Source organism: Pan paniscus, chromosome 7, assembly GCF_029289425.2.
Source record: "Pan paniscus chromosome 7, NHGRI_mPanPan1-v2.0_pri, whole genome shotgun sequence".
Lineage (NCBI taxonomy): Eukaryota > Metazoa > Chordata > Mammalia > Primates > Hominidae > Pan > Pan paniscus.
In genome coordinates, this window is record NC_073256.2 from 134,063,144 (window position 1) to 134,087,672 (window position 24,529).

The following is a 24,529-nucleotide window of genomic DNA, read 5'->3' on the forward strand; positions in this document are numbered from 1 at the left end:
TTTAATGACCATGTATAGAATGAAAAGGTTTAGTGACTTTTACTTTTGTCAAATTAATGACTACAAAGTATAGTAATGACTATAATGTATACTATATTAAAGCAGTATTACCAGAAAAACAGATTAAAACTAGCAATATAATAAATGACATTTTAAAAAGCAATAGAGCACAATAATGCACAGCAAATATATAATACAGGAGAAAACTTTATAGTCAACATAATAGCCATGCTATTTCTATTATTATTTATTATTATTATTATTGACACAGGGTTTCACTCCCGTTGCCCAGGCTGGAGTACAATGGCCTGATATTGGCTCACTGCAACCTCTGCCTCCCGGGCTCAAGTGATTCTTTTGATTTAGCCTCCCAACTAGCTGGGACTACAGGTGTGAACCACCGCACCCGGCTAATTTTTGTATTGTTTTTTTGTAGAGATGGGGTTTCGCCATGTTGCCCAGCCTGGTCTCGTACTCCTAGGATCAAAGAATCCACCCACCTCGGCCTCCCAAAGTGTTGGGATTGCAGGCATGAGCCACTGCATCCAGCCCCAAACTATTTCTATTATAATGAATACATGACCATGCTGAGTAAACGTATTTGCTTAACTTGAAACCTGTTTCATTTTCAAAATTCTTACTCAGGTTTTAGCAAAAGAAAAGTTATACATCTGTCATTCTTTTGGTTATACCACTATGGTTTTACAAAGCCAACAAGACTCAGGATCATAAAGTATAAAAGAGTGTTCCTCAGATGGACACAGTCTGATTTTTCATTACTTGTAGGCGAAGAAGTTATAAATCTGCTTATTCCAAGGAAGGTTACAGTTCTCATGCTAAAAGATGGCAGCCAACTCATCAACTACACAAGAATTGCGTGTTTTTTGAGATTTTTTTTTGATATGTAGAAAAGCTAAACAAACAAACAAACAAAACAACCAAAGTTATTTTGCCACTATCTGAAGAGACTTTCTTAAGCCTACGGCAATGTTGCAACAGAGCTGGAAACTGCACTACTGTAAAGATGTACACAGTTTAAGTGCCTGTTTTCAAAGTGGGCTCATTTATTCATAAAAAGGAAAAAAAGTGTTAATATAGAGGAAGTTAGGCTACTAAGGGTATGGGGGAGAAGGTGATACCAGACACCAGACACCAGATACCAGACACCAGACACTTTGTATACCAAACCAGTGTTTCTGTATATTTATGAATAAAATACAAAATCAAAGTCATATAACCTATGTTATACTCTAAACCACCATGAAAAACATCACTACCTTAGAAACCTATTTTATACACAATATGACAGCCGAAAAAGCAGTATGAAATATGATAATCTTACACCAATTATTTTTATCTTCATATTTTATTTCTCTAGCATGTAAGGGGAACCTCACCTCCCCCCAGCTAGTTTAACAGATTCACATCAACCACATAAATTTGGCAAGTGGGATAGAATCACTGCTATGATCTCCTTCTGTTTTTAAATTCCATAATTCTTTTAAATCAAAGTAAAATCACTGATTTGGCTAATAAATTTTAATCAAATTTAATTTATGAGTGCAAAGTCCCAGTATTATAAGTAAAATGGGAGCTGAAACTGAATTTGCTATTTATTTTAAAGGGAAAGGGAAGAGGAGAGATTATTAAGCAACTGACAGAACGAGTAAGATTTTTTTAAAAATTATTTTTAAATCAAAACTTATGCAACATATTAGTATAAAATTTAGCTACAATATAAGAAGAGGTTGGAGTCTGCCAACTTATAATAGCAGAAAAGAAAGACTTGGAATCTAGGGGTCGGGGTTCTCATGCCAGCTCTGAGATTTCCCCTGTGGGGATCCTGCTGTACAGTTAATAATTCTTCTTTGATATTTAATTTTCCCATCTCCAAAGAGATCTGAGAACCCAATCCCAGTCAAAACGCTATTATTCCACATTGTTCACTGGATATACTAATTATAAATAAAGAATTTTCTATTAGCTAAAGGGGCCTCCAGCATGCATTATGATTTAAAATAAAAATACATTCCTCTGAAAAATATTCTGTAATCTTGCTAAGTCTCTCCTCAAACAGCCTGAATACAAGAGATTCTCTAACAGCATTTCAGGATACACAAGGTAAAAAAACTCCAAGATCCGTAGCAAACTTCCAAATTTCTTCTTTATCCAGAGTCTTACCTATTCTACAGCACCTCTGATAAGGGTAAGAATGAAAATGAAATGTTCCTCTAAACTAGGGAAGAAAGTCAAGAAAGCCTATAGCCGTGTGGACATACCACTCCTCCAACATATTTCTGGGGACTGAGGAGTAAAGAGAGATCAGCTTCTTTATTAGGGGAAATGAGGGGAGCATTTCCATTTCCTCTTCCATGGTTTAGAATATGACATAAAAGATTTTGCAAGATTTTGGACACATTTGTAAGTCATAAGAGTTTTCATATCACCTAAATATCAAAATAAAGGGGCTAAAGAGCAATGATTGGTCAATTAAGAAAATCACTTTAAAAATATACAATGCACTAGAATTTCACTAATAAACAATGTATGTTTGGGCCTAATCTATGTAAAGTGCCAGGAGATTCTCTATCTTGGTTTGGACTTACCACCCCAATTTTAAAATTAAAAACAAAACAAAACTTTTTTTTTAAGTGCCCTCTCAGAGGCATCATATAAAGAAAGGACCTAAACAGACTGCAAGTGAGTCTTAAAAGGTGGGGCTGGGGATGCTAGAGCTCCGAAATGAACCACAGTGCACAGAGGCCCAGTTCTCACCATGACTGCTCATATGAAGCGCCAACAAATGCAGTGTTTGAAAAGAGCTCACTTTGATGTAATAAGGTAAAAAAATAATAAGTAATACTGTTTCTGTTTATTATAAGCCAAGGAACAAGAGACACAACTCACAAACAGCCACGTGAACTGCGTTATCTCTGCAGACTTTCAGGTCTGTGTCCCCATTCTTTGAATCCCATCTCCCTTCACCCACAGTTTATCCTCCCCTTCCCATCCAAATTTTCAAAAAGTAGAAAGCCAACTCCTGCAAAAGCTTCCTGGCAAACCTAAGTAGGAATACGAAATGAAAAGCAACTGTCCCAGTGACCTGTCTGAAAACCATGCTCCTGGCAGGCACCATCAAGGGAGCTAAGCTGCCACACCAGCTGACATGTATTTACCCCTCTGGCCTATGGACAAGGGAACAATCGTGAGATGATGGCACGCTGGTTAAGTTTTACACAGAAAATAAGAAATGGTCTTTCCAGATTCCAATCTCCTGGATGAACACCCTTGCTTTTGTGGCTATGCTAGTTTCTCTCAGGAGTTATATTGGGTGGGTAGGTAAGGTGAGCACAAGAGACCCAGTTTGGCTACAAAACAGGTAAATGAGGGAGGGAAGAAGCCTCTGCATATCTGGAGTTGGTTTGTGATGAAGATGCCATGTCATAGCCCACAGGCTCTGGTGACTATGAGGTCCTGCTATTTGCCTCCTCATATGCAACCAGTCCTCACTTTTCTGGCTGGAGTTTTGGTATTTCACTCCCGAGAAATAAGGCTCAGGAGTGGCTCACACCTCAGAAGGAAGAGAATCATGACAAAGAAACAAAAGGAAAAAAGAGGCTCCTTGACTCGAAGTGCCAGCTGCCTACTGCTGTGTTAATGCAGATCAATGAAGAAACAGGCACTGATTGGCAACTTTGCAGAGTTGGTCCAGGGTTAGACAAGCTTCAGTTTTTGTTCTCATATTTAAGGGAAGTCAAAACAGCAATTTCAACCAATGACATTCTCTTCTAAGTTAATGTCTAAATATTCCTGGAGAAATTTCCCAAAGATGAATGGCAAGAGGATAATCCTCTTGGGAGGGAGAACTATTTTAAAATTCATAATGTTTAAGAGAAGGACTTAGTAGAAAAGAACCTTTTAGGCATTCTTAGTACAAAAAAGCAAACATCCCCACTGAGGAAAAGTAGTATGCAACACATAAATTTCAAAGACAAACTGGTCAGCTGTGCGCCGTGGCTCTCGCCTGTAATCCCAGCACTTTGGGAGGCTGAGGCAGGTGGATCACTTGAGGTCAGGAGTTTGAAACCAGCCTGGCCGACATGGTGAAACCTCATCTCTACTAAAAATACAAAAATTAGCCAGGCGTGGTGGCAGGCGCCTGTAATCCTAGCTACTTGAGAGGCTGAGGCGCGAGAATTGTTTGAGCCTGTGAGGCAGATGTTGCAGTGAACTGAGATCACACCACTGCACTCCAGCCTGGGCGACAGAGCGAGACTCAGTCTCAAAAAAAAAAAAAAAAAAAAAAAAAAAGACAAACTGGTCGTTACTATTAAGCCAACTCAAACTACCAATACAAAAAGCCACACTTGGATGCAGTTGAGCTCGTGCCGCAAAATTTGGAAGGATTATAAAAACGAGAAGTTTTATAAATCTCTTCAACTTCTGCAATTGTTTTAATTGGTAAGCATGTCCCAAGCAAAGGAAAGCCTCCTTTACAACACTGAATGACTGCCTGAAGTTTGGCACCAGTATATTCATATTCAGTTTTTCCAGATATCCTCTTTGCAAAACAGTCCATTTTAAAGCGCCTAGAGCTAAATCTGTCTTCACTGAGGTGGACTGTCCAATAACTATCCCTTTCAAACATCAACCACATTTGTTGGGCTTTCTCTTGTTTTACCGTCACATATGAAAACACTGAAAATAATATGCTGTCTTACATTTAAATGTTATATATATCTGAAGTTGCAATGGCAACCAACCAAACAACAGTATGAGATTCAAGCGCTCCTGAAGATCACTGGAAAGGACAACAGAGTACAAGCTTTTCAGTTCAGCAGAATAACTAAACAGCATTCTTCTCACCTTCAATTCTTCATCCTCATTTTTTAAAAATCATCTTTTTGATTGTGTTAAGTGAGCCCTTGTGAAATACAATTTCTCACTGAAAAACAGGAACAAAGAATTGCCACCAATGGATAGGCTGGGATGAGGAGAAAGTAGAAAAGTAAAAATGGAGCTTATTCAAACTCGAAAACTCAAGATATGTCCAGTAGATCAAGAAAAAAGAAGTGTTTTGCAGATGTGTTATTAGGGAACTCTTAATTAACAAAGTCATTTAAATTCTAAAAATTAAAAATTTAAGAATCTACCATCTAATATTTAATGACTTAATATTTTATCAAATAAATCCAAATTATTTAAAAATACAATAAAATTATTTCTAAAATAAACATAGCCTGTAGGGAAAGAGTAGAGCTAGGCACAGAAAAATTACCACTTAGTGAGCACTTATTATGTCAGACTTCCTGCTAAGTGTTCCACATATGTTATCTAACTTTATATTCCTCACAATAACTCTAATGAGCTAATCATGATTATTGAAATCCTTTTAGAAAAGCTGTTTACCACAGCTATTACTTCAGACTCTGACTCCAAAGGCTAGCCAGCCACCCATTTTGAGAGCCTCATTACTTCTTATTGGTGAAGTATACAGTAAATTATTTCTGAATCATTGAAGCACAGCACAAATACAAGAGAAATACACAACAAATTTCTAGGTTTCCAGAAACCACATCTTGTCTATATTTGACATTAAATTAACCAATAATAAACCAATAAATGCCTGTAAAATTTTAAGTGATAAAACCACCAAAGATTTTTAAATACTACAGTTGATAATTATCACAAATACATAACCAAGCCCCTAAAATGCTGCATTCTATGTTACTATTTGAGGCTTGTGCCATGACTACTTTGTAACTAAATACTGGCTTAGATCAAAGATGACCTATACAGATATATAGACGGAACAGAGATCAGATCTAGTACATGTTCTTTGCAGCAAAAAAAAAAACACACACACAAAGCTCAATCAGGAGATGCAAATAGCTTAAAAAGCAAGCAAACAAACAAAACCCCACAATTTCCCAGAAACAAACCAATGATTTCAACAAATACGACAGGGAGGTGGAATGCATAAAAATCTCCTATCTGTTCTGGCATGGGAGCTAACCAAAGTAGGACTTTTAAGAATATAATTATAGGCCTCCTTCCCAGCTGCAACATGGGACACCAGTGAGCACTAGGCTGTGAACAGTGAAGGCTCTGTGCCATTATTTAACAAGACAAACTTTATTCTGTGCTTTCCTCTTCATATCAGACTTTTTGCCAAGCTGCACATACGTTTCAGGCAATGTTCAAAGCTACTAGCAGATGTAGACTTAGGCAAACAGAATGTGCATTTGAAAAAAGAATTAAATAAGAGTCTACTTTGGGTGGAGTACACAAGTTTCTTAAAACGTCCATATTCTCTGCATCCAGTCTGTACCACATATTCCTCTCGTTTCAATTAATACATCTGTTATTAATACCACCCTGTGACTGCTTAAAATTTTAGTAACAGTTCAATTTTTCACAATGAAGTGTCCAATATAAGTTCTATTCTACCTAGACACTAATCTGTTGTATTGTAAAAGAAGTAACAAAAATACTGCCTTTCTTAATCTTACAGAAATATTTTTTAAAATCATGGGTGGTTTAATGTCTTCTTTAAAGTGTTTATGAATTCTGAAAAAATATTTTTTTGAATGCCAAGCTGGGGAATAATGGAATGGGAATAGGGTGGGGGCAGGCATTGTCGCCCTATTTTATCTTTAAAACTAGTACGAACTTTGACAATTATTAGCAATCAGGTATTCTGAGGTTTTACTGTGTCTCAAGAAGTCTTCTATGAAATAAATTGGATTCTTCACACAAAATAACACTTACATCCTGTAACAAATTTATATTATCTTCTTAACCAAATCATGAAATAAAACCATGAGATCTTATTTCTTTGAGGTTATAAGAATCTGAAATACATATATACATTTATGGCATTGGTCATGAAAACACATACACATAGTAGAAGATAGAGAGCCATCAGGAAGTTAATTCTATGTCATTTGAGATGTGTTTATACAAACAAACTGAATTCCCCTGGAAGGGCTCACCATGAAGAACTCTCATATAAATAGCTTACTGACCAATGCTACCTCTTGCTAAAATTAAGAGCATGGTATGTTAGAAGACCAAATGAGAATCTTTAGTGTTAGGCAAAAAAAAAAAAAAAAAAATTACACTATGTAATAGGCTCTTTCATGAGGACAAGTAACACCTCTTGTCATATTTCCAGGTATTAGATTAATGTTAGCAGAGAGGTGCTGAAAATATTTCCAAAGAATGGAATACTTAAAAAACGTGATTGTTGTTAACGTACTTGAAAAAAGTCACAACTACTGGGAAAGTATAAGTGTGTGTGCATGCACCTGTGTGCATGTGTGCACGCTCTGCCCCATTCACAAAGGACTTGAGGTAGCTTGCATTAAACCATACAAGGTGATAAGTAATATCAGAACTACAAAACATCTTAATTAGAATATAGAAAGTAGAAACTGAAGGAGAGGCAGAGACTTGAACAAAGTGAATCAGGCCATGGATATTCTGATTAAAACATACGATTTGCCTCCAAGCCAAATCAAAGCAAAAAGGAAAACATGGTCATTCATATCCAAAGGGAGACAAATATCAGATCTTAAAGTAGGTGAAACACTTCCTAGTACTTAACCCTGAATGAAATTACCCTAACCCTAAAATGAAATTTTCATGTGGGGCTTCAATGAAAACTATTTTAAGAAGACATTTCTGTTATAGAAAAATCATGCTTGATTTGCCTTTCCTATAAATCTCAGTTTCTAATGTAAATCAAGGAGAGAACGACCTGAGTACTTTTCTAAACACAGGAAACTGTACAACTTTACAAAAAAAAAAAAAAAAAAAAGATTAAGGGGCTAACAAAATGAATTAATAGTTTCCTTCTATTTACAGAAACAATCTGTAATCAAATTTACAGAAACAATCTGTAAATTTCAAACTCCACTTGTTTACAAAACAGAGATCTATCAGAAGTGAGCACTAAACATTCAAAAGAGAACAAATGATCACTTTTTGGAGGTACTGTTTGTAGTGTACACACAAAAGTGTGGTGATAATAAATGACCCACAGAATCACTTAACTTTATTTGCTCCTAAACCATTTACTGGGCACTGCTTGCACTAGGAGCCTGATAATGCTATAGTGACCTCATCTTCTAAAAGATACCCTCTTCAATAAGGTTGCCCAATGAACTGGTGGTAGTCAACACATTTGTCTCTCTAGGCCTTAATTTCCTCACCTAGAAAATAATAGTTTCAACTTCCAAACACATGATGATGGCAATTTAAAAAACTTTCCTACAAGCCCAAGGGCTCTTTTGTTTAATGAGCATTTTCAAAAGTCCCATAGGTACCACACACCATAAAGGTATAGACTGAGTTTATTAACCCCACCCTCAAACTCTACTACTTCTATATTTTCTCCCTCAGTTAAGAGGATTTGTGCCGTCAATTGTGACTACTTCTCCACCACTCGGGTTATAATAGTCAACTACCTTCTGAGTAGACTTTGTTTTCCTCAAGGCAAAAATCATTTAGAACATTTCTAAAAATTTTAAATGGCATAGGAAAATGCTCATGAGGTGCTAAGAGAAAAAAGCAGAATATAAAACTATAAAACATCTATAAATGCCAATATGTAAACAGTGTGGACTGCACTCTCCTCCTAAGGAGAAAGACTGGAAAGAAATATGCTAAAATGGTAACGGAATTTTCTCCAGAGAGTGAGATCATACAAGGTTTTTGCTTTCTTATTTACTCTTATCATCATTTTCCCATGTTTCCTTGGCAAACGAAGTATTCAATGCATACAATGTTAAAGAAGTACATACATATACATACATACATAGTGACAAAAGTTTTCTGTTGCTTGCCAACTTGCTGATTTTCCCATAGTCACCTATCACCTGGTTACTAGTGCTCCTAAACTGTGGGAGCAGCAGGATAGGGTACCGGACTACTCTGAATCTGAAGCACCTAATCTGGTCTGAATAACATCTTTACCACATATTAATTGTGTGACCGGCAACAAATTAACTAGACTGGCCTCCTCTGTTGCCAAAAAAGAAAACATGGGGAATGTGGGGGTCGTAGGGGCTGGGCGGGGAGGGGGTGGGCACGATACTATCTACTTCATAAGGCAGTTAAGATTGAACGAAATCATTTGCATCAAAAGTTTGGTGCACTGGAAACCTCAGGAAGAGCTCAAACCCTTACCACCATCACCTATTATTCAGAAGTGTTCCTTAGAACCCAGGTACTATGATACTCATCTGGGTCAGAAGGAAATGTTTGTGTAGAATTGGATTGGATTAACTTGGCCTCCATGGAGTGTTACGCAAGCTCCCCTTTTCTCATCTCCATATTGGCGATGGGGGAAATCAGGAAAATGGGGAGGGGGACTGGAGATTGTATGTGTCACTACAAAAATCAAAGTCTATGCATTTCTAACATTCATGTCATGAAACAGAATTCATATGTACAAATAGGAATATGATCAAAAAACAATCTACCCTGAGAAAAAAATACTTCTAAGATACTAAAAACACTAAGCTAATTATATTCAGTACAATAAAGAACAGATTCAATAAAGAAAGAGACAAGCTACAGAAATTAGATTTCAAGTAAAGGTAATCTTGGGTGTTCCATTATTACTGTGCATATAACAATATAATTGCATTGTACCATATAAGTTTCTATCTCCTGATTCCATTAATAACTCTTCCAAAGAGAGGAAATAAGCTTCCTGCCCCTATCCCCAACAGGTGACTTTTTAAAAAAAGAAAAACATTGAGAACAGCGGTGGGGATGGGAAGGAGGAGTGAGCAGTAATGCCAGCTTACTCAGGGGACTGGGTCAAGGCTATCTGAAAAAACTGCCCACCCAAGTGAATAGCTAAAGTAGGTTAAATATAGCAAACAGCTTTATCATACACCATGTATTGCTTAGGAGAAGGGCCCACTCCAGCAACCTCAGCTGCCCAAAGATAAGCTTTACCTTCAAACATCAGGATGATTTGGATTTTAAAAAATAGTATCAAAGATATTATAAAAGAAAGCCTGAGGAATATAATTTTTGAAGACTATCCTTAACTGTAACCTAAAGAAGTGGAAGATGGCAAGAATGGAAAGTGACAGCAGTTATAGAAAAGGTTAGGAAGAGCAAACAATTTCCTATGGTTTAGTTAAACCAGAAAAATAGAAGTTTTTATAACCACACACTCCATCCATCCTTTCTTGTCCTCACTTCCTCACCTCTTTCCCTACACACTCTGCTTCTACCAAACACTTTTCGTAGGATAGGAAATACAGCATTCCAAGCTAAGAAAAATGATCATGCAGAAACCTTCATGGCAGCCCATGATAAACGACAAATCTGAGGTTAGGAACCTATGGTTTATTTTTAAATGGGGCCATGTTACATTTCCTATTATGACAATATCTAACCCAGGAATCCTTATCCTGGGATTTCAAGGAATGTGTGAATTTCCCATAATCATATGCATACGCACTACTATGGAGATAGTCCAAAGCTTTCACCAAATTCTCAAAGGGGCTCAAGATCTAAAAGGGTCACAAGTACTGAGATGCAATGGAGAACAAACCAAATGTGCTCCTGGAACTCCCACTGCCTCACAAGTATGTGGGGAGAATGCGGAAGTGAGGCTAGGTGTGAGGCAGTTATCAATCCAGTTCCGGGGCAGCTGCAAAGTAGCACAGATCAGTACTGAGATCACCAAAGATACACTATCAGGACAAGTACAAATGACAGACCAAGGTTTCAGAGAAAACTCCAGCTTTCAGCAGGACAGCCAATAGAATGTGACTTTTACCCTTACCCTTCTCCTACCAAAAACACAAAGTGCATAATGAGGGAAGCTGGATGGAGGCTTCACCTAACTACTCTGTGATCCAGACTATTACTTTCCAGGGTGGAGAAAGAGAAAAAGCTGTGCATGCCCTCACCCCCAAGGTGATATGACCAGAGACTTCTACATTTGAGAAGAATACGTGTTTATAATTTGGGGGAAAGTTAGTCTCTAGCAAAAATATCACATTATCACATTTTTGAAATACTCTCAGGACAAATTTTATCCTATGTTAGAAATGTACCTTAGATATAAATAGCTCTACTGTCACATACTAGGGACTAACTTCACGCAACCAACAATCCTGTTACTTTTTGCAGTTTTTACACACAGATCTCTTGAAGTCATTACTGAGATTAGTCTTATCAGCTGCCATTAGGTAATCTGAAGCTCATGAAGATACTTTCCTATGGAGGGCCACTAGGATTAGAGGAAGGTGAAATACAGTATATGAGGGGGAAGTAAAAAATATTGGACGGCAAAAACATTACTACAGAAAGATGTCCGAAGGCTACAAAACAGATCAAATAATTATCTTCTGCAATTGGCAAACAGGCTCCTGCCAGATGTTTAAAATAGAATTAAATTCTATGGGCTATACTGATAGAAATAAACTGTACGACTATAAATAAATAAACATCTAGGAAAGCATAAATAACTGTCTAGGGAAGGACTATCTTTGTTTTACTTTCCCTAAACTTGCTTCAGCTTGTTTGTCATCCCCTAACGCAGCAAAAAAATTGTCGTTCAATGTAGTATCCACTGATACTAAGCTAGCAGTGTATCCCAAGGCTTTTGAGAATGTGTCAAAGACAGACCAAACAATATCTGCATAGGGAGCTAAGTTTAATCAGAGTATCTGCAATGTTTCAAAGCATTTCAAACCAGGTAATAATATCATCTTAACAACAACAAAATCTTCCTTTTCCCCTGAAGAATATACATCTTTTCCTTGCAGAAAAGATTATGAGGCTCAGTTAGACCAACGCGTTAAATGGCTTTCTCCTTATATTATGGGGGACAAAAATCTGAAAGAATGAATTCATGCATTCATTCCCATGACAATTATTTATTCTGTGTTCTAACTGTGCCAGACCTTCTAGGTGCTGTCCAGCATAGGGCAGTAAAGACAGAGAAAGCTCCTACAGCTGACATAGTAGTGTAGAGGAGCAGACAGGGCACACAGGCTGACAGTCAGCATTCTAGGGTCTACTCAAATGCTTAACGTTTGTTCCCTAAAGAAAATATCTGGGTAATCCCACAGAGTTCTCCACACCTTTAAATTAAACAAACTATCTCTGTCAAGAACCACCAAAAAATCGAGCTTGGAAGTCAAAGGCCCAGCTTCATACCTTGTAAAATAATGCGGTGTAGAAGAATAGTTGCAGGCTGAGAAAACAGAAGATCTGAATTGCAATTTTGGCTCTGCCATTACAAATAATAAATCAAAGCAGAGAAAAACCTCCACAAAACCTAAATGCCCTTAAAAATACAGTTTAAAAATAACCTAATTTTTAATTTATTCCAAATGAAAAAATTGTCTGGTTTAATGTTTATTACAATGGTATGGAGGCAAAATAGTAAAACAGCAATGAGTATCCTTGTTAGATAGAGAAAGCTGACATTTTAAAAGAGTTAAAGCAGAGACAGATAAAAATCTGCCATGAATAAAATTCCATGTATTTCTTTGCTAAGTTTTGGTATTAGAATCAATTATCTCTACTGTGTGTTCAAAAACTAGTATTCCATAGAGATAAGTGGAAAAAGATAGTTTCACTAAAAATATGGTCTAGAAATCCTAATAACCTGAAATGAAAAGAAAATAAAAATAAGACTCAAAACAGGCCAGGTACAGTGGCTCACCCCCGTAATCCCAACACTTTGGAAGGCTAAGGCGGGAGGACTGCTTGAAGCCATGAGTTCGAGACCAGCGCAGATGACATAGCATCTTTACAAAAAAATTTTAAAAATTAGCCAGGCATGGTGGCTGTAGTCCTAGCTATTCAGGTGAACGAGGTGGAAGGATCACCTGGGTCCAGTAGTTTGAGGCTGCAGTGAGCTATGATCATGCCACTGCACTCCAGCCTAGTCCACAGAGTGAAACCCTGTCTCTTAAAAAAGAAAAAAAAACTTGAAACAGTGGTCAGTGGTCAGGAGAGAGAGAATACAAACAAGAATCACAATTTAAGAAGTGACAAGATTTCTAGTCTAAAGATGACACCAAAGAGCTTATGTGGGTTCCCTGACAGAAAATCGGCCTCAAGATAATCTGAAAAGGAGGAGGAGGCGGCTCAAAAGGTGTCATCAGATTTTCCTCCCAACACTTTAAATTTTATTTCAGACAAACAAGAACGCCTCTCTCAAACATTTACCATTTGCAGACCCTTTAACAGACATATGGCACTCATGAAATCCACTGAGTCCAAGTTTTAAAAAGTTATCCCAACCTTAATTATATAATTTAAAGTTTTAATAAAATTACCAAAAAAAAAAAAAACCCACAAAAAACTGCTGTGTGCCAATCACAGGGACAAAGATGATTTGTACCTCTCCCCAGGGTTTCAATACACAGCCAGGAGGCAATGGCTTGCACTATAGGTTCCATGTCTAGGAAGCTTATTTTCTCAATTTTTACTAAATTAGAAGCTCTTTACTCAGACTTTTAAAACATCAGCAAAAGCAGCAAGCATTTGGTCACTGCTGGAGGATCCTAGATATATAAACAAAATAGAGACTCCAAAATAAAGACACCACCCTAAATGTCTAAGAAACACACTATATCTAAAAATTAATATTTCAATTACGGGGATTTGATTCCGATCCTTTAAAGCTCTGGAAGCTATTCATATCATACTGTGGTATTTAGATGCGGTTTTCAAAAATATGCCCAGTAATCTCATCAATTTCTTCCTCTAATAAAATTATCAAGGTTTAGTAAAGAAAAAACATCTTACTAACTCCAGTATGATAACCTCAATGTTAAAAAAAACTGTGATATTTTTGCTCAGAAATAATGCTGTCAAGCTACCCAGGAAACTATATGTTTAGCAAAGCATGTCACTTTGGCAAATTATTTATAAAAATAGAAATGGCTTTATTGGCATTAACTGTGTCATAAATAAGGGGTAAAAATGTAATCTCGTCTCTAACGTCGAAGATTCATGCAAGCATCTTTCTCCTCACAGGCAGTATGGAAAAGCAGGGTCAGACTTAAGCTCACACCACACGTTTTTCATTCAGCACACTGTAAAGAGGAATACTTGGGCTGGGCATGGTTGACGCATGCCTGTAATCCGAGCACTTTGGCAGGCCGAGGCGGGCGGATCAGAGGTCAGGAGATGGAGACCATCCTGGCTAACATGGTGAAACCCCGTCGCTACTAAAAATACAAAAAATTAGCCGCACGTGGTGGTGGGCGCCTGTAGTCCCAGCTACCCGGGAGGCTGAGGCAGGAGAATGGCGTGAACCTGGGAGGCGGAGCTTGCAGTGAGCCGAGATCTCGCCACTGCACTCCAGCCTGGGGAACACAGCAAGACTCTGTCTCAAAAAAAAAAAAAAAAAGATGAACACTTACAGGTGGAAATTTTAAATTTATTATTTTGACTACTTCCTTCCACAATGAATTAAGATTAGAAAGTATAATACATTATTTCATAAAGCCCAAGACTCTGCTGAGTAGAAGAAGGAAAGAGAGCTGGCAATTTTAATTCTAAGACATCACAGATTAACAGATGCATCCCAATTTCATAGAGTTCAGGTGCAAAAAAAGAGGCCTCGGGGTGGAGGTGGGGGTGGGGAAGGGATTCTAAAGCAGATAAAGCTGTTCCCAGCAAACGAAGTAGTGGATGGGGAGGCACTGTGGTAGCAATAGCCTCTTCTTGAAGCACAGCTGCATTCTATCATACGCATTCTATCCATCCCACTTTTTCCAGTCTATGTCATAACTCAACACAATTGTTAAATAGAAAGTCTCTTCCCTTGAATCAGGGATTTTCCATTACAAACGAAAAAAGAAAAGACCTAGTACCTCTCCATACAAGAACACATATGTTCAGAATGAATACTCCTGTGCAGATCAACTACGAGCCTGAATATCTAGTAATGTGCACAATTAAAATAAGTGCTTTTGTGTATTGTATGTGACTGATATTGACCAGTATTATCCAACAGTCATTTTGTAAAGGAAATATAATTACTCTACCTTCTCTCCAAATAATATTTGTCAGTAACTCATAAAGCCCAAGACTCTACTGAGTAGAAGAGGGAAAGAGAGCTGGCAATTTTAATTCTAAGACATCATAGATTAACAGATGCATCCCAATTTCATACAGTTCAGGTGCAAAAAAAGTTTGTTTTTTTTTAGATGTTTTTACAAGGTTCTCTGCTACTACAGTGAGACTTCTGCTTTTTTGTGTTAAACAAAGTGCTACTTTGAACAATGCTCCTGTAGTTGGGACTCTTGTCCATCTTTAAAGACAAGATTCATTATTTTTGGAAATAAGCCTTTGGAAAATATAAAATATCTCATTTCACATCTATCCTCAAAAACTTTATTGATTTATAAAAAATGTCTTTGTAACGTATTTTTAAATCACATATGTCCTGATGGCACTGTGCTACCACTTGATGAAGTCATAAATACACAAAGATTCTTGGAACTAGGAGCGAATGACTCAAGCAACCAATAAAACCTATTTCAGACATATGTCACTGAAATTCCTATTTACACTCTTGTTTTTCAACTGCCTGTGTAAATCATCAAACTCCTGGATTCTTATTCCCAGTATATACAGATCCACATTCCATTTTAACCAGAATTTCCCATCCTGGCCACTAATGATGACATTTTGGGTAGGCTAATTTTTCGTTGTGGAGGACTATCCTGTGCATTGTAAGATGTTTCATTCACAGTGCCCCGGCCTCTATCCTCTATATGCCAGTAATGTGCGCACACACACCTCTTCCCAAGCTGTGGCAACCAAAAGTGTCTCCAAACACCTCCTAATGACCTCTGGGGAGTAATCCCCAATACCCCTCCAGCCCTGAACACTGATTTAAGCACTGGAATTCTGTTTAAATATCAAATTTATTTTAGTCAAATAAAACAGTGCTATGTTACTATTTTTATGATTGGATAATCTACTGCTGATCCACTTTTGAGAGGGGATTATAACACAAGGAGAATGAAGCATCTGAATGCAACAAAATATGTAATTGATGTAAAAATGTTAACCAAAACAAACTACCCTATTAATTGAATATTATCTGACACATGGTAACCAACTTACTATCCTTTATGGTACATATACAACCTTTAAAAAGTTAATAATTACTAAGAACATAAAAAAGCATTCTAGAAAACACATAACCAATCTTACATTTCAATGTGTAAAACGTATATGAATAAGATTGTTTCAATGCCTTATCCTCCGAAAACATCAAAATATGAGGATCTTTTAGAAAGTAAAGGCCAAGTTAAAAAAAATTAGCTGCTATTTTAAGTAATAAGTATTTAAGCTAATTCACTACCATCGAAATGTGATATAGGCCCAAGAACATGCAGGAACCTTTAAAAGGTTAGATAAACTAACAACAGATACATATGCAATTAAGATCTTGAAGTTGGTTCTCAACTGCAGCAATTAGGACTTCTCATAAAACTTGTCTCTTGTTACAATACTATTTACTAATACTAATGAGAGAAAGAATACAAGGTGGGGAAGAAAACGTAGTAGTCTGTTTTTATACTGCTATAAAGAACTGCCTGAGACTAGACTGTGTAATCTAGAAAGGACTTTTAATTGACTCACAGTTCAGCATGGCTGGGGGGCCCTCAGGAAACTTACAATCATGGAGGAAGGCAAAGGCGAAGCAAGACAACTTCTTCACAAGGTGGCAGGATGAAGTGCTGAGCAAAGGGGGGAAGAGCCTCTTATAAAACCATCAGATCTCGTGAGAACTCACTAACTCTCATGAGAACAGCATGGGGGAAACCGCCCCCATGATTCAATTACCTCCACCTGGTCTCTCCCTTGACAAGTGGAGATTATGGGGATTACAATTCAAGATGAGATCTGGATGGGGTCACAAAGCCTAACCATATCAGACCACAAGCCTGAATTAGTATGACAGTATTACTAATGTAAATGGCAAGGAAGAGAAAGGTTAAACATACAATGTTCATCCTTCAGTCTTGGCTTAGAAGCCCCTTCTTTCTAGAAACGTACTTAGTTCCCCAAAATTCAGGTTCAGTTTCTTCACTTGGTGCACTATATTTCTGCTTTCATAAGATTAGCCCATTATGCTATAATTGTCTTGTTTTGTCTACATTTTCCAAATAAGCCACTGTGTCCCCAGCACCATGCAGATGATTGGCACCACTGGGTGCTTTACTAAGTCCTTGCTTTAAAAAAAAAAAAATTCATATGAATACTGTGATAGCTCTCCTTACGGTATGTAAAAGAAATAACATACACAAATTTATCCAGCATAACTAAGAATATCAAGGAAAGGGGGGAAATTCCTGATAGCAATCTAAAACATTGCAAAGACTCCAAATTTTTACAAATCTCAATGAGCTCTGTGTATGACGGTCTCTATATTTAGAAGGGGTGAATTGAAATTATATAGCTAATTTTACTTATGTCTTTTGCAGAAAAATACTCTGCGCAAAAATAAAGATAATATGTTAGATGATGTTTAAATCCAGAATTTTACTCCACTGGGCTTATCCAAATAAGCAGCTTACAAATCAACGTACTTTGCAATCAAATACATTTTCAACTAAAACATGTAATTTTCACCTGAAAAATGTGCAATTGAAAAAAAACTGTTCGATGATGGTTAGGATGTGTTTTAACCATAGAGGGGCATATGTTCTAATGTGGCTGGATCCCCATTTTTACTTGTCCTAATGTCCCCCATGATTTAGCATTTACTTGGGAGTAAGGCATTCCAGTTTGTATGGTAAATTATATGGTCACAGTTAAATGCCATTCTCATATACTGAGAGCAACAACGTTGAAGAAAAAATGCTGGCACTAACAATAATAGCTTCCATTTACTGAGCACCTATTACACTTCAATCAATAAACCTGATAGTTTCCATACTGCACGTAAGGTAGGTACATTTTTCCAATCACATGTGTAACTTGCCCATATAATAATAAGTGACAACTACAGCTCAAGGCTAGACTTTCTCAGTTACCAAGCTCATGTTCCTTTCAATATACCATAAAATGTTTATGTCCTGTGATTCTTTGATTCTGTTGATAGAAATCTAGAATAAGGTTACAATTCTAATTTGAAAGAAAAAATATTTGTTTTTAAATGGTTACCAAAAACTATGTATACTAATAAAAAAATTAGAAATTACCTAACAGGTCTGATGACAGGAAATGTTAAGTTAAATGTAATATATTCATGCCTTCAAGAGTTTACAGTACAGCTTAAATAATGATCGTGATGAGGATTATTCAATAATACAAAAATGTACTTAATCTGAAACACATACAAAAGGTAAAAACTGGCCAGGTGTGGTGGCTCACACCTGTAATCCCAGCACTTTGGGAGGCTGAGGTGGGCAGATCACCTGAGATCAGGAGTTCGAGACCAGCCTGGACAACATGGTAAAACCCTGTCTCTACTAAAAATACAAAAATTAGCCAGGTGTGGTGGAGCACGCCTGTAGTCCTAGCTATTCAGGAGGCTGAGGCATGAGAATCACTTGAACTGGGAGGCAGAGGTTGTAGTGAGCCGAGATCAGGCCACTACACTCCAGCCTGCGTAATACAGCAAGACTCTGTCTAAAAGAAAAGGTACAAACACTCTATGACCGGGCACAGTGGCTCATGCCTGCAATCTCAGCACCTGGGAGGTCAAGGCAGGCGGATCACCTGAGGTAGGGAGTTCAAGACCAGCCTGACCAACATGGAGAAACCCCATCTCCACTAAAAATACAAAATTAGCTGGGCGTGGTGGCACATGCCTGTAATCCCAGCTACTAAGGAGGCTGAGGCAGGAGAATTGCTTGAACCCGGGAGATGGAGGTTGTAGTGAGCCGAGATCGAGCCATTGCACTCCAGCCTGGGCAACAAGAGCAAAACTCCATCTCAAAAAAAAAAAAAAAAAAAATCTAAAATTTTAAAGCATGTTTTAAACGTTTAGAAAGAATTATACCAACCTAATAACTACTGTGTTAAAGATGACACAAGATAAACAATTCTTTTCTAAATTCTGTAAAATACTGTTCTGATAATTTTATTATTCAAAAAACATTTAAAGAAGAAAAACTTACCAAGGGCTAAAAGTTCACAGAGAGTACATTCTGTTCTCTAATTCATAACAAAATTCACATGCTCACAAAAGTGATAGTTAAGTTTAAAGATATAGATAAGATAGGGAGAGAAAAAGCAAATGAGAGATGCAAGAATTTAAGGAGTTCAGTAACGGAAGTATTTCAAGAGGTAAACCAGATGTTCCTATGGAATTGCATCATAGAATCCATGAGACAGAAAATCATAATGTCAATAGCTATACTCAGATCAAAGAGCATAAAAGCAGCGTCCATCCACTACAGAAATGTCCATTATACTCAAAGGATCAGGCCACTCTATGCTCTCAGCAAAACCCAGAATTAAAATCAGTTGAAGGCTGTTGATTAAGAAAGTACTAGAAAGATGAGAAGATTGCTTCCTCAAACATTTCACTGGTAAATGGAAGCTTGGCAATCGGGTCAATACATAGAGGTCAAAAGCATAATTTAAGTCAATAAAGTCTCATTTGAAGCTTTAAAAAGTTACTAACAGTGATTGGTATAGATCCATTTTACTTGCTTTTGCTGCCACCATCATGCCTTCCTTTCCAAGCATCTCTCTCTTGCTTTACTTTTACACAGGCAATGTTGTAGACAATGTTGTAGGCACTCCCTCCAAAAACCTCTCAAAACCAGATGAAAAACTCCTTAAGATATTCCTGTCTCCAGAGGCAGCACAGTTCAAATGCCGTCACAAAACACTTCCTAGGTCTATATCACCTTTCAAGAGGATAAAAGATGCATACTCTGGTTAAATTACTCACAATAGGTAAAAAGTAAAAATTATTCCAAGCGATCTGTACCTATTAAATTTACCTTCCCTCCAAAATTAAAATGGAATTAAGGTTATACAGAGTAGTACGTAGCTACTTAAGCTGAGAATGTTTGGTTTTTTGAGGGGTAAAAGTCTTACTTTCCAATTGCCTGTTACTTCTATCCAACAACCTAATCAAGAGAATATATAAAATGAAATGCTGTAACATGTGGTTTGCTATGGTTGTGACCCATGAACTTTTCCATAGAGAACTATGCTTAGATGATAATCATCTGACACTGAATTATGACTACTACATTAAGTGCCTGTCCAGAGAAGATCAATTAAATTTCCATGAATGTTAAAGGTCAAAACATCTCAGGCTACCTACCACCTACTAAACAATAACATTTTACAGATGGCATCATAAAACAAAAATTTCAATAGACATCTCTTCTATCAGGAATAAAGGCAGATAAAGCTATACCCCACACATTAAGCAGAATGCCTTTTCATTATTTCATGTTCTATGTAATGAATTTATCTCCTTAGTATAGATAGAGATCAGGCTGCTTCATACATATTTGCTCCAATTTTCAATTTCACTTGTGTATTGCTCTGCTCTGGCTGCCATTACAAAACAACACAGATGAGGTGGCTTAAATAACAGGATTGTATTTTCTTACAATTTCTAGAGGCTGGAAAGTCTAAGATCAAAGCTGCCCGCCAATTATACTCCTTGTAAGAGACCCTTCCTGGCTTGCAGATGGCCGGCCATTTTCTCACTGTGTCCTCAGGTGGCAGAAGGAAGCACGCTCTCTTGTGCCTCTTCTTATAAGGACACGAGCCCTGCTCTCATTACCTCATCTAACCCTAAGTACCTCCCCAAAGGCCCACCTCCAGCTATCATCACACTGAGGGTTAGAAATTTGAAGTAAGAATTTTAGAGGAATGTTAGACATTCAGCCCTTAACAACTTTTATTTAACTTTCTCAATTTGGTGATGGTATGTGTGCATGGGGATGGATGACATAAATTAAAATTTTTTATTTAAACCGTAAATTTTGTAATAAGAAATGGTTGATATCAATATTCACAAAAAAGACTATATAAGAAAATAATACCAAAGTTGGGTAAAGCAAAAAACAATCTCTGGTTACGAAGATGCTATTTTATAAATGCTAAAGGTCACATTAATACTTGGTGATTTATATAATCCAGGCAGGTTACATATGTTGAATTCTTTCTAATTCTAGCTATCCTTATTTTTTTCTGAAGCCACGGGCATGATTAATAGTAGCCCATATTTATTCACAGTTTACTACACAGTAGCCACTTAGCACGTATTCATGTTAATCTTCCCAACAGTTCAACAATAAGACTACTGTTTCTGCCCCCATTTGACAGGTGAGGAAGTCTAAGCACTGTCCCCTACAGTAGTACAACTTTAAAATACAGAGTTTAGAAAAGAGAAAAATAAGATGTGTCACTAATAATTCCATTTCTGCAAAAAGAACTAGTCAAAAATCTGTAGCCTTTCATTGGACTATTAATAAAAGGAGCCTGTCTTTGTTCTATGTTTTAATCTCAAAGAGATGCTCTTATACAACCACTGGAGAGGGCCAAGATGAAACTGGGCAGAAAGGATCAAGTTCTCCCCAGATGGAAGTCCTGCAAACGTGAGGGCTTTTTCCAAAGTATTTGATTGAAAGTAGAAAAAACAGAGAGTGAATTTTCTAAAATATATCCACTGTAAAACTGTTCTTTATGGATCCCCCCGAAAGTGAAGATCTAGAATGAACACAGTTTTAAAGCAGTTTCCAAAAGACACGGTGATTCTTCCCTTTCTTCAATTAATATAAACTTTAAAATTACCTTGTAGCTATTCTATTCCTATTATTCCAAAGAAACAAGATGATGCATTTCTCCTTAACTACTACTGCTATTTTTTTTAAAGCAACAGTCCTTAATGTTACATAAAACTGCTAGACAATTATTGATGGGAAGGAAAAACACAGAAATCTGGAATATCATGAAATCTTTTCCAGACTCAGAATTATGACCAGGGCTAAAATTCAAAGATTGAAGGAAATAGATAAGAAAATAATTCTTTTGAACTGTACACATACACTACAGGAAATATGCATAGCATCAAAACAACACAGCATTTTACAGTGTTTATAAATCAACATCCTGCAGATGTTAACATTAGGAATATCCACAATTTGTTCAATTATAAAATGTTTTAAATTGTCATATTAACAAGAAACTCATATCTGCTTCAAATGCTTTTTTGGAAGGAGTATGTAAATCATAAATATTTGCTGTACAGTCAAGAAAGAATACTAATTTACTATTTATTCGTAAGGGATACTTCTTAAAAGGTATTTTTCCCCAATGTTTTCATACAGAGTATAGATGCAATATGAATCAGAAAAATATTTATAAAATGTAGCTGTAGCACAACTTATTTGATATTGATATTACGCAAATCACTCCATCTTCAGGTTATACAAGACTGTGTGTTCTCCCTCTCTTATGTGTGTAAGACAAACTTCAAATTCTGATTTCTTATGATGTTTGATGTAAGAAACTAACCAGGAGGATACCCTACAGAGAAATAGAACATCTGGTGAAACGTGTAACATGCCTCAGGATTATGTCTGCTACTAACGTTAGTGTGCAATGTGAGAGCTGCAATCTCCGTGTTAAACAGTAAAAGCATAACAAAGAACTAGGTAGCAAGAAGCCTGTTCTTCAGCCACAGAATACTTTCTTCTCAGCAATGTGTTAACACTGAGTCTCACACAGTATTTGGAGAAACAGTTTTATAATAAGTATACTTCGGTTCAGAACACGTAGCTGTTCAATAGACTGCTTCTCCCATATGACTGCTGATTACATCCCTTCCCCAAATATACTAACCTAGGCATTCATCAAGACAGGATGTATGCTGTTGCTTGTCTGTGATTCATCAATCTATTCTGCTTTTATTTTTCAACCGACCAATAAAAGGATTTGGAGCAGAAGAAATAGGAAAGAAAAACTGAGCAAGTCCAGGTGACCAGGAGAGATGGCATTATTAACTCAAAAGGCACACAATGCTCAGCAGCCTTGCTCCTCCATTTGTTTTTAACTTTCAATTTTCTACCATAAACAGCAAAAACCAAATTCTACGCTTACTTCAGTATAAATTGCCTTACATTTGTGACATTTTTAAAAGCCCCTACTGTGTCATGAAAGGTTCCCAAACAAGGAAAGATCTGCACAGCAGGAAAAGAACCTACTTGGATTTTCTGACAGCTGTGAAGGATCAGTCTCCTACAGTAATAGAAATCAACAGCAAACTGAAAAGTGTTTAGAAATAAAATGTTTCCATCACCTCACACTATCAGCTACTTCCATTAGTACCCATGAAAAAGACACTGGATTTTACCCAGCATTTTAATACAATAAACTTTACTGACAGTAGAAAAGAGAATACAATTACAAACTAATCCTATTATTAAACATAGGAAGTCATCAATGAAGAGAAAGAATACTTCTACCCCTTCCCTACTGGACTATACTAATCACAAAAGCCTTACACAACAGTTTACAAATGCTACTCATGAAGCTTATTTTGGGCTCTATATTCTGAATCAAAGCATTATTACTTCAAATATAAAAGCATCTCATCAGGAGTTGATTTTACATCAAGTTCAAAGTCAATGATAAGCTCCATGGAATGAGTTTTGTGTGTCTGTGGATATCCTGACTACCTACTTATCAGAAAGAATAATACAATCTACAAACCCTGGAGACCAAACGTGCTCGAGTCATCCATATTACAATAAAAATAAAAAGGTTGTGGAAAGATAGTCATCAGTCATTACAGAGTCAGTCCCAACTCCAGTTCTTGATTTCTGCCAGTATTTCCTGAGCACTTAGCTCTGTTTCTAGGATCTATGGTAAAAGCTGACACAGCCAGCTAAATTAAGACACATTCCTTGCCTCTGAGCAGTTCAGAGTATGTTTAAAAAAAAAAAAAGCCACATAAACAATACCAGCTGATCAACAGGTTGTAGGGTACAGAATTAATGCAAAGGGGATGACTGTGGGGACAGGGGAATTAGGAAAGGCTTTGCAGAGGAAACGATACCTCTGCTAGGTTTTGCGGGATGGGCAAGAGTTTGCCAGGCCAAAAAAATAAAAAATAAAAAGTGAAAGCAGTATTTCAGCCAGAGGAAACCACTGTGCAAAGGGATAAAAATGTGGATAAATTTTTAGGGTAATCTTCAAACAATCTTATATCATATATAGGAGAAAGAATAAAAAATAAAGCTGGGAAGGCAGGCCTGAGCCATTATCTCAAAGGGCCACAGGCCAGGGAAACTTAGACTTTACTGAACTGGCAAGAAGGTGTCAGACAAGAGTTTAGTTGGAGAGTGACACTCAAACTTCTGCTGTAAGACATTACCTAGGAGCAGAGGATGGACTAAAAAGGAAAAGACTTGGATGAGGAAACCCAGTAAGAGGCCACTGCAGTAATTCATGCACAAGATGAGAATGAAAGCCTGGAGTTAGGAAATGTGAATAGGCAGTTAGCATGAAAACTGGAACATAAGCAAGAACTGTA

The 24,529-nt window shown here is 37.0% G+C and overlaps 1 protein-coding gene across 1 annotated transcript in view; it reads right to left on the reverse strand.

Moving 5' to 3' along the window:
* EIF3H (eukaryotic translation initiation factor 3 subunit H) overlaps positions 1–24,529 on the reverse strand; it is a 110,354-nt gene that overhangs the window by 14,813 nt on the left and 71,012 nt on the right. The gene's annotated exons all lie outside the window — the stretch shown is intronic.